The sequence below is a fragment of the Eschscholzia californica genome, unplaced genomic scaffold (genome assembly GCF_041429995.1).
Source record: "Eschscholzia californica isolate CP2 unplaced genomic scaffold, dmEscCali1.0.p SCAF_6, whole genome shotgun sequence".
NCBI classification, from domain to species: Eukaryota; Viridiplantae; Streptophyta; class Magnoliopsida; order Ranunculales; family Papaveraceae; genus Eschscholzia; species Eschscholzia californica.
In genome coordinates this window covers 18093313-18105196 of record NW_028238483.1, presented here as the reverse complement: position 1 = coordinate 18105196, position 11884 = coordinate 18093313, and the positions used below count along the sequence as shown (strand labels likewise).

General features: G+C 35.5%; 1 pseudogene; it reads left to right on the top strand.

Moving 5' to 3' along the window:
- The first annotated feature begins 232 nt into the window (after positions 1-232).
- On the top strand, positions 233-977 carry LOC147532134 (putative invertase inhibitor pseudogene; annotated as a pseudogene).
- The last annotated feature ends 10907 nt before the right edge of the window (positions 978-11884 follow it).

Below are 11884 nucleotides of genomic sequence, written 5' to 3'. Positions count from 1 at the left end.
CTTTGTTGTTGAAAAACATTACCAACTTGGTCTAAGGAGCACCTATGATATTCTTCACAACTGAAAACAATCTTGGACGACTATTTCTTTCCAATAACATGAAAAGAAAAAGTCTAAAAACCATTCCCACCTTAAGAAAATAACAACACCCACAAATCAAGGAAAACCAATCATTTTTAATGATCTAAAACTATAAGTAAATCACATTAGAGAACAACAAATTCACCTTATTTCTTCAAAACTCACCATTTAGAAATCCAAAAATAATTAAAAAAAAAACACAAAAGAGAAAAGAAATGAGGTCATCTTTCTCTTTGGTTCCACTTTTTCTCTTTTTCTTTTTAAATGGTGTTGTAGGACATGATAATGAATTTATTGATTCAACATGTAAGAAAGCTGCAAGTGGTGATCCAAATCTTAGCTACCATTTCTGTGTAAGAGCTCTATCATCAAATCCATCAACAAATATAACAAATGTTCAAGGACTAGGTATTGTTACAACTGATTTAGCTATAGCAAAAGCAAGTTCTATAACTTTGTCTATCAAGAATATGTTGAAGTACCACGACAATGTCGCCGATGCTAATGTGAAAAAATGTTTAAATGAATGTTTAGATGTATATTCAGATGCTATTGTTCATTTAAGTGCAGTAAAATCTGCATTTTTATCTAATGATTATTTCACAGCAAATATTAAGATGAGTGCTGCCATGGATGCCTCATCTGAATGTGAAGAAGGTTTGGCAGGAGTTGAGAATCGTGTATTTGCATCTTCATTGTCGAAGAAGAATAGGAACTTCTTGCAGTTATCAACCATTGCTCTTGCTGTTTCCAACATGAATCATTAATTAATTATTTTTGGTTAAGTAATTGTGTTTATTAATTAAGATTTGTGACCAATTTGGTGGCTTATAATTAATAGCTACTACAAATCAAAGTTGTATAATTCCGAATGAGAATGGAGCTTTAATTTTATACTTTGGCTTTTTTCGGGGGGCTTTACTTTGCTATTCATCTTCGAGATCGTTGTTGTTTTCTTTCGTCATCTAAATGTTATTCTTTTTTCGGGACCTATTTAAAATTATAAATAAATACATCAAATTGGGACGTACTTTACTGACGGTCTTGGCTAACAGAGCCTCTTAGTTTTTTTTAGATTTAGGCTCTTGTGAAAATACCTGCAAATGTATCTTAGGTGATATGTGTAAACTAGTGCAAACTTTACTAATATGGGAGATTTAGACATACACCCCCACTTTTATATCATTATTTGGACTACACCTCCGTTTTTTGAATACTTTTGATTTACACCCCTACTTGGATGGAAACCGTCAACTTAAAGTTAAGTTGAGCGTGTGGCAAACACACGCGCAAACCATGACGATATTGCCCCTGCAAAATTGCATGACGAATTTGCCCCTGCAAAGTTTTTCTCTCTTTAAACTATTCTCTCTGTCAGACCCTTTTTGAGACCCTTCATTGGCGTAAAATATGCTACCATGATTCAATCTCCATTGATGGTGTCCTTGGAGACTTTATGTTTTGTGACGAATCTGAATCTGATTATGATTTTATAAATGATGATGGGTTTGAATAGAGAAGTTTGTGAGGAGAACCCATCAAACTAACTATCAAAACAAGACCTTTTACAATAGTGGGAGTTCTTCTTTGATGGGGGTTTCCTTACTGAGTAATGAATGTAATGGTAGAGAAAGAATTCGATCATGCCCCAAGAGATGAGTAATTGGGAGTTCTTCTTTGATGGGTATTTGATTCTTAAGTGGTTCATTGATTTTCTTAAACGGGTATTTTGTTGGGTATTTGATTCTTGGAATGGACATTAGAGGACCAGCCAAAGATCTCAAATATAACAAAGTGAGTAGTATTCAAAAGTGGAATAATCAAACTACCATTTCTTCCAAACTGTGAATATCTAAAAACCCATCTATTAGAAGAACAAGTTTTTAACACAGTAGTTTTTAATCTTGCAAAATAACTAGGTTGTCCTGTATAAACCAACCACTGAGTTCTTGCCCATGATAGATAATATTTTGTTTATTTGTCTATCTCTCTCTCTCTCTCTATGACCTTGATTCTTTCTCAGAAATCAAATGTGCCCCTTAAAAGAGTTTTCACTTATTTAATCTTATATATTTTTTTTTTCAGTTTTTTAGACTTTGTCTGAAAAAGTGAAATCAACCCCAGGAACAGTGGTATATTTTCGTGGTCTATTTTAGAATGATGATGAATATAATGGTGGTGGTGGTGGTGGTGGTGGTGATGATGGGTGAAGATGAAGATATTGGTGGTGGTGGTCGCAGGAGGAGATGAAGATGATGGCGGCGATAGTGTGGTTGCGGTGATATAGGTGATGAAGGATGATTAAGAAAGAAAATATGACCTTAAGTTGAAATTGAAATTTAATAAGGGTGTTTTTGTCCATATTCACGTGTGTAATTCAGTACACACGCTCAAATTAACCCTGACTTAACGTTTTTCGTTAATGTGGGGGTGTAAATAAAAAGTTTTTAAAAAACGGGAGTGTAGTCCTAATATTAATATAAGAATGGGGGTCAACGTCAAAATCTCCCAAGAGATTACCATGAACTATTAAGTTTATTTATAGCAAAAGAGTCGTGTAACTTTTGAAAACGTTTACAAATAAAATAGAGAGAACAAAATAAATTGTTAAGTGACAAGATTGTTGTTCGCTAGTATACAAATGATAAGTACAGAGATAGACTTGACATTTTATTCCGTAAAACAAAGATAGATTATATAGCTTTCTGTTTTGTAAAAGCATAGTAGGTTTATGAATTCCTTCAAAAGAATAACATTATCAATTTTGACAAATTCAGAGAAAGTTGAAAGAACAAGAATACAAAATGTATAATGAGATTTTATAGCCGAGGCAAGAGATCTTTCTCCTTAAGACAGTAATCGTCATGTTTTATGCACCAACTGTGTATGCAAAGTAATTCAACAAAAAAAAAATGTGTAGGTAAAGTGTATGTCAGGGTACAATGATTTTACCTTTCTGATAAGAAATCTTTAAGTACATAGTATATACTATTGATACATGAGAATAATATTAGATTAGACAATATATTCTTGATCCAATCAACCACAATTAGATCATTGATTGGATAACGAATATTCTTGACTGATCTAATATCCAATTCTAAAATATTTGTATATATAGTTATTTCCATTTTGTCATTGTTTTCCTTTATATCCATTGTCGAATATTGGAAAGTTTCCGTATGTAACAGATTCAACTTTACTATATAATGAATTGTTTTATTATGGGATTCTCATAAAAAAGAGAAAACACAAGAATAATATTATCTTATATGGTATCAGTTGCCTAGGTAGTAATACTAGAATTGTTTTCTTCCTTCTCTGTTTAGTGTTTATTCATTATCTTCAATGGAAATTCCTTCCATGTCAACCATTAACGCAGTCAAGCTTACTGCGACAAACTATCTGATTTGGCAGTCGCATTTTACGGCGCATCTTCGTGGCAATGACCTAATGAGTTATGTTGATGTAAGGGTGGGAAAACGGTCCGGAAACCCGAGACCGGCCCGGTCCGCCCGGACCGTTTACACCCGTAAACCGAAAGCCACCCGAGGTTGGGCATACCCGGCCCAATTGTTCGGGCTTTTAGGGCGGGACTCGGATAGGCCTTCATATCCGAGTCCCGACCCGATATACCCGTTCGACTTTACCCGCCCGCTACTCGTGTCCTATAGAAAGCCCGATACCCATCCTAAAGATAGCCTGATACCCGTTTAAAAGATCCGTCCGCTACCCTACTCAGGATCCGCGTGAAATCCTTTAGATCCAACGGCTGAGATAGGGCGTCTCTTCAAATTAGATCTCAACCGTTGGATCGATACAACTTGACCTTTCATCTTCTATAAATACCCTTCCCCCAACAGAGAAACCCTAAACCGCCTCTTTCTCTCTCGGCCTCTCTCACTCTCTCTGCTTCTCTCTCCCCGCCTCTCTCGCTCTCTCTGCCTCCCTCTCTCTATCTCTCTCTAACTAAAACAGAAACCACCTAACCCTAAATGCTAAATCCCTAACCCTAATCACTTACAACTTCATCTAACATTGTAATCTCATCTATCTATTAATCGAATCTCTCTGTCTCTTCGACGCTCTCCATTATCCAACAGTGAAAGCTTCAAATCTACAATGGTTAGTAATTGCTAGTTATTGCTTCGTTATTCTTCTGTGTGTGGGTTAAGGCTTACGAGTAAAGCTTAAGAGGATGGATACGTCATATGTTGATGTTCGTATATGGTATACGTCGATGATCTTTGATCAAATGACGCGGTTAAGCCTTCGAACTCAACTGATTTTATTTATGATATTCTGTTACTTTTTTTTTATGTGATAATGATGATAAATTATTTCTGAAACATATCTGAACTCGTTTATGAGTCAGATTTGTTTGATCAGACAGATCGATATCAACCATAGATATGTCTGATCAAACAGATTTGCGATCTGTTTTAGAAACAATAAGTTTATCATGTTATGTGGTTGTAATATTTTTTATATCAAATGTTTACATTTTTGTTTCTGAAACAGATCTAAACTCGTTTATGAGTCAGATTTGTTTGATCAGACATATTGATTTCAATCATAGATCTGCCTGATCAAACAGTTCTGCGATCGGTTTCAGAAACAAGAAGTGTATCATATGTGGTTGTAATTTTTTTGATGATCAAGTGTTCGCATGTTAGTTTCCGAAACAGATCTGAACTCGTTTATGAGTTAGATCTGTTTGACCAGACAGATCGAAATCAACAATTGATCTGTCTGATCAAACAAATTTGTGATCTATTTTGGAAATAATGAATGTATCATGTTGATATGGTTGTATGTGATCATGATGTAAGATAGATGATGCAAATTAGTGGAAATTTTTAATTTTTTTTTTCTTTCTGAAACAAATCATACTTGTGGGAGTCTGATCCGTTTGATCAGACAGATTTTACCATTGATCTATCTGATCAAACAGATCAGAGATCTGTTTCAAAAGAGTATGTAGTTAGTTGATAAAGTAGTATGGTCTTACAATTGATCACATGTCATTCTGTTTTGAAAAATTGTTTTTAAAAAATTGATCTCTTGTTTAAGACATATCTTACCTGATTTAAAAAAAATTGTTTTCTTTTCTAAAACAGGACTGTCGTTGGATAATTTGGATTCTTAGATCACTTGTCATTCTGTTTTAAGGATGCTTGTTTAAACACTTAGAAGGACCGGATTGATGAAGACCAGTGGCCAAGGATTATTCTATTTTCCAACAGAAGAACCGGGTCATGTGGTCTTACAATTGTGAAAACTTATCTGTTGTTCGAACATAGTAACCAAAATGGGTGATTCAAGGAAGCTGGTCTGAAATTGGATGTTGGAGCAAAGATGGACTTCCCTATAAACCAAGGATGAAGTTAGTTTGTCTAAGTACTATATAAATGAACTCATCCTTTAGAATGACATTTCTATGTTGGCTGTGGTTCTAACTTAGGTTGATTTGACAGAGATTCAAATTGGTGTTGATGGAGACTTAGCTCCTGCTGGTATTGTTGGGCCTCCTGATCCTGGTTCATTTGCTCCTGCTGGCTCTTCTGCAGTTGAAGTGGATTTGCCAACTGAAAAATCAACCTGTACGAGAGACAGAACATCTGAGGTTTGGGAGTTTTATACTTTCGTAGATATTCCAGATCTTAAAAATGAAGGCAAAATAATTAAAATGGCCAAATGCATTTTTTGTGGTGTTATGAAAGATTCTAAATCGTCCAATGGGACAACTGATCATAAGAGGCACACCCAAATATGTGTGAAGAAGTTGAAAATTGACATGTCACAGACAAAATTGTCTCAAAATCAAAACAGTGGAAAGTTGGCCTCATTTCAGTTTAGTCAAGTGAGAGCTCGGAAAAATACGATCAAACTCATAATCCTTCGCGAGTTGCCACTGCAATTTGTAGAGGATCCATATTTTGAGTTTTATGTGACAGACTCATGTCATCCTGGTTTCAAATCTTTTTCTAGGGGAACAACTAGAAATGATATTATAAAATGTTTTGAAGAAGAAAAGGATGCACATAGAAATTCTTTACTTAATGCTCCTGGCCGAATTGCTCTCACATCTGATATCTGGTCTTCGAATCAGAAATTGAGTTATATGTCTATCACTGCACATTATATTGATGAGAGTTGGTGTATTCAAAAGAGAATCATCTCTTATATTCTTTTAGACAAATCTCATACCGGGGAACACATTGCTAATGTTTTGCACGACAAATTAACCAATGACTGGATGATTTCCGGTAAAGTGTTTTCCCTCTCTATGGATAATGCCAGTGCCAATACAGTATCTGTTTCTCGTTCGATTGAGTTAATGCCTCATTTACCGTTGAGAGGTGAATTGTTCCATGTTCGATGTTGCTGTCACATCTTGAATCTTGTTGTTCAGGATGGTTTCAAAGTCCCTCAGTTTAGAGAAATGCTTATACGGTTGAAGGGAAACCTCGAATATATTTCCGCATCAGAAAGGCGGAATGCACAATTTCGAACGCATTGTGAAGGGTTGGGGTTTTCTCCCAAAAAATTATAGTTAGACGTTAAACATCGGTGGAATTCAACTTACCTTATGTTGAAAAGTGCTTTGCCATTTAAAGATCCGATAAATTCTTTTTTATCTTATAGATTTCCTCCGTCTGTTTTATCAAGTTATGATTGGCAACACGCCAATTTGTTGTGCAAGTTCTTGAAACCTTTTTATGAAACAACAAATTTCTTTCCGGGTGTTGAGTATGTAACTTCGAATTCTGTCTTGGAGTATTCGGTTGATATTGGAATGACATTTTTGGATAATCTAAATGATCCATTGTTTGCTGAAATTATTAATTCCATGGAAGCCAATTGCAAGTATTGGGGTGAAACGCATGTTTTATTTGGAATTGCATGTATTTTGGATTCAAGAATTAAAATGAAAGTTGATATGCTATTGGCCGAGCTTGAAAATTGTTTTGATAATTCAGCTAATGTTATAAAGTGTTCTACTTCTCAAGCCTTCACGGTGATCAGTAAATTACGCGAATTATTTTCTGAGTATACAGCTAATTTGAATGTCCCTACTTCTGTCCCTTCATCATCTGTTGATGTTCCATTTGAGACAGATGACTCGTCAAGACGGGGTGCTTTTTGGAGAAGTATTAAGAGAGTCATGAGGGACCCTTTGGCTATTGCTTCCGAAGAAATATCTAGATATGAGTCTGAGCCTGATCCTTCAATCGATAATATTGAGAAATTTGATGTTTTGAGTTGGTGGAGTGAGAACGAGAAAAGGTATCCAGTTTTATACCGGATAGCACGTGATGTTCTTACGGTCCCAGTTTCGACTGTTGCATCCGAGTCTGCTTTCTCTTTAGGTAAGAGAATTTTAGGTGATTATAGGAGCAGTCTTACTCCGGAGATGTTAGAATGTTGTGTATGTGTTAAAGATTGGTGGAAACATCAACTTAATGTTACTTTGATGGAGTTTGATCCGTTAAACGACGGATTTTCTGAAGCAACTCCTAGAACGTCTCAAGTTCAATCGCACGATTAACGAAGGAGATAGATGTAACTTTTTGTTATTATTTAGGACCTTTATACTTTTATGGACCTTTTGATAATTATGTACTTTTGTTGAAAATATACATATATGAAATGTTAGTTTAAGTAATTATTTGTTTTTATATTAGAAATTTGTTTTTTTTTGGGTTATTTCCCTAATGGCCCCCAACTTTGTGACCAGCTTCCCGCCTGGCCCCCTACTTTACGAGAAATACCCATATGGCCCCCTTCCGTTATAACACCGTTACTGTCTCTCCTCTATCTCATTTTCTCTCTCTACCACATCATCTCACCTCGCCCCGTCATCATCTTCTCCGGCAAGGTCGCCGGCCGGCCAAATTTCCGGCCGGCGACCTTCAAATAAAAAAAAACTAATTTTCTCTCTCCTCTCTCTCTCTAGAATTTTTTTTTAATTTCCTCACCTCTCTCTCTCTCTCTCTAAAACTCCGGCGAAGGGGGTTCCCTTCGCCGGAGCTAGGTCTGTTCGTTGAACAGACCTTATCGTCCGCCCGACCCAACCCGCCCACATCCGTCCGTTTATCCTACCCGTTATACCCGCCCGCCTATATGATTGATTTTAAGCCTTTAGATTTGTAGAGTTAGCTACAACCATTAGATTTCAAGAATAAAAATAAATAACCCTAGAAATCACTTTTCTTAATTTTGTCTTCGTCGTTCTACTTCTCTAGTCTCTATCTCCTCCAAAATCTCAGTATCTCATCAATAACCCGAGAATCCACAATAAACGATCGTAATCCATGAGAAGAAGCATAGAAACCGATCATAATCCATGAGAAATCTCAATGCTTATCTTGCGATTTTGAATTCATTTACTTTTTAGAATTGTAAAGTGGGAGTTTTAGAAAGTTGTCTTTAGCGACTAAACATTTTAAATTTCGAATAAAAATTTCTTTATTTGTTCATTAGTGACCGGTGTCCGCCCGACCGATACCCGGTTTGCCCGACTATCAAAACGGTCACGGACGAGCACTTTGTTGGAGAAAAATCCGAAATGTCCGCCCGTTTTGTCCGCATGTCCGAGTTGGACACTTAGGTTTCGTGTCCGTTCCGCCCGGACCGGTTGAGTTAGTGTCCATCTCCCGCCCGTCCGGACCAATTCCCACCTCTATATACAAAGGGAATTACTGAGAGAGAATGATCAATATACCTTTCAAGAGAAAGGGGAAAACTAGGGGATAAAGACACCCATCATAATTGATGTAGACGTCCAATTTACATTGAAGACACCAACACAATTGATATAGTCAACAACAGGTAGTCCAGTTAGTTAGTGCATCGCTCTGTAATGCAGAGGTCTCAAGTTCGATTCACTGGAAGTGCAAATCTCAGAGATATTAAACTTGAATTATTATTAGTATGAATAATATAATAAATTTATCGGACTTTAGACCTCTTTTATAGTTTAACCTAAACGATTATCGTGCTTATCCCAACTTCATGATGTACCAATGCTTTGTATCGACTAACGTAGAACGTAGTCATTTTTTCAAAAATAAAAATTGAGGTAAACGCCCAATTTAGATGCAACACTTCAAAAATTGTTGGCACACCAATTATGCTTGGCGCCTTTAGCCTTTCCAAAGGGTAAAAGGTCATATGAGGCTCTGACTAACACACCACGTGCACTGAAGTGTCTCTCCTGTACACCACAAACACATGGGTTGCTCCCAACTCTAAACCCACTTATCATACTCTCTACCCATCAACCGACATACATGTGGCATAACCACAGTCACTTGACCATTTTTCTATTCTCATTTGTTCCTATCAGACATATTCCCTTTATTAGTTGAACCAATCAGACACATTCATTTCATCTTCTCAATCACACAAGTTGGACCCCATTTAAGATGAGACCAATAGCTAGAGTTAGGCTGGATAAAGATACAAGTAAGTTCTTGCAAATGTGAGAGGTTAGAGAAATGTCCTTTTTATGGAGTTGGTTCAATGTTACTATCACACATTCACATACAAGGTTTTCAATTTTATTTCTTGTAAGACCACAATAACTCCTTGGACATTTTTTTTTCTTTCGAAAACGGTGTTCTTTGACATGACACCTTAGTGCTCTCAAATATAATAGAGTTTCGTACTCTTACGTTTTCTCTTTCACTGAGTGCTTAACCAAATTGTATAAGAAGAAAGACGAAATCCTTAAATCAATGAACTGTGGTGGAGGTTTCTTTTTGAGAAACTGTGGAGTTATTAATTGGAAAATAATGCAGCTTTTACTTACCAAGACAATATCTTCAAAAACAGTTGTATGCTCTTGTTCAATAAATTCAGAAAAAGAATTACTTTATGAACCTTGGCCGCTTGCAACAAATAAACAAGGAAAACTTGGGCCCATTAAAGAGTGGGGAGTGCTAAAAGAGGATGTAAAGTTAACGTCTTTAGAGCATCTCCAATGCTACACTCAACAAAAACTCAATTAATCCAATGTGTCAAGTATGAGTCGAGTTTCTCTTTCCTAGGTTGCACTATTAAGATACTCAATTTAAAATTCATCTCCAATGCAACACTCAAAAAAACTCAAGATTTGCTTTAGATTTACTTTTGGTTCTTATTTTAATATAATAAATGTTGATGTGGACCAATTGAGATACAACAATAAATGTTGAGATACTCAAAAGAAAACTCAACAATTGAGTTTTCTTTTGAGTATCTCAATATTTATTGTTGCCACATCATATTGAGACTTTAGTTGAGTGTTGCATTGGAGAGTGTTTTTTGTCAAAACTCAAGCAGTCCTATGTGTCAAATTGAGTTTTGTGAGTTGAGTGTTGCATTGGAGATGCTCTTAGTAATATATAGAATACAAAAGAAAAATACATAATAGTGTTTCTGCAAGGAATTAAAATTTCTAACCATTTGTTTGTGAATCGTATTCATGACTACGAAATTACTAGTTAATACGTTATCTATGTTTTATTTAAAATGTTCAAAAGTGTAGCTGAAACTTGTTTCTGTCCCTAATACTTTGATTGTTTTGGCCTTGGTCAACCTTACTTTACCTCAAATCTATAAACTCCCATTATTTATATGGGAGTTTGTTGAAAAACAAATTACTGGTAAATGGGCAACATCAAACTTGGTACATTTATATTAAATTTCTCTATATTAAACAAATACTTTGTTAGATTTTCTTAAGAATAATATTTTCCAATTAGATGGCGGATTGATCATCTTTTGATGGTAAAAATATACCATTCAAACATTATTTATTATTTCTCTATATTAAACAAATATTTTGTTAGATTTTCTTAAGAATAATATTTTCCAATTAGATGGCGGATTGATCATCTTTCGATAATCATAGAAAGCAACAATATCAACTTGATCAAACATCTCCGCAACAGACATCACACTATTCACTGGCAATCCTTGATTCACATCAGAAAAATCAGAGAAATCCGTAGAGCCTTTGAAGCGGTTCAATTCCATCACACTAAGAGAGAAGCAAATTCGCAAGCAGACAAATTAGCTAGATGGGCAAGGAAGCACAATCAAAGTAAAATGTGACATAATATCCCTTGTATTTTAGTTAATATGTATTGTAATAACGCTTTACTCCATTAATGTTATTCTAGTTTAACAAAAAAAAAGATAGCCCATGGCTATAGGGTTGAATATCTTTTTGATGAGATTCTATAAAGTTGAATTAGATAATACTTTTGTTTATTACATTGTGGGGTTATTTCTATCTTGGCCCCGTAAAGGTGTTAGATTTACTAGAATGGTGCCCAAAAGCTACCCAGCTTCTAGTGTGACCTTTTTTTGAGCTATTTGGTTAGTCAATCCAATCAACTTTAGGAACGACTAACATTTTTTCTTTTTACCCTTCTTAAAAAAATCTTCCCTCTTTTATTTTTTCTCTTTCCATTGTCGCAGAAGGGTCGCCAGCAACAGTCGATCAATCATACAAAATAATTCTTATTCTTCGGGGTCAATTCTATTTTAGCTCTTGAAGGTGATAAATTTATCAGAGTGACTCCAAAAAGATCACTCCCTTTTGAGCCTTTTAGTTAGTCAATTTCAATCAACTTTAACAATCGCTAATTTTTCTTTGTTACCCTTCTTACAAAATTATTTTCTCTTTCCATTATCGCAGAAGGGTCGCTGACAATGGTCACTCGAGCATCAAAAATAATTCTTCTTCTTCTTAAAAACCAGCCAAACAAGTCATATATGATCTAAACATAAAAAAAAATTGTTCGTCAGG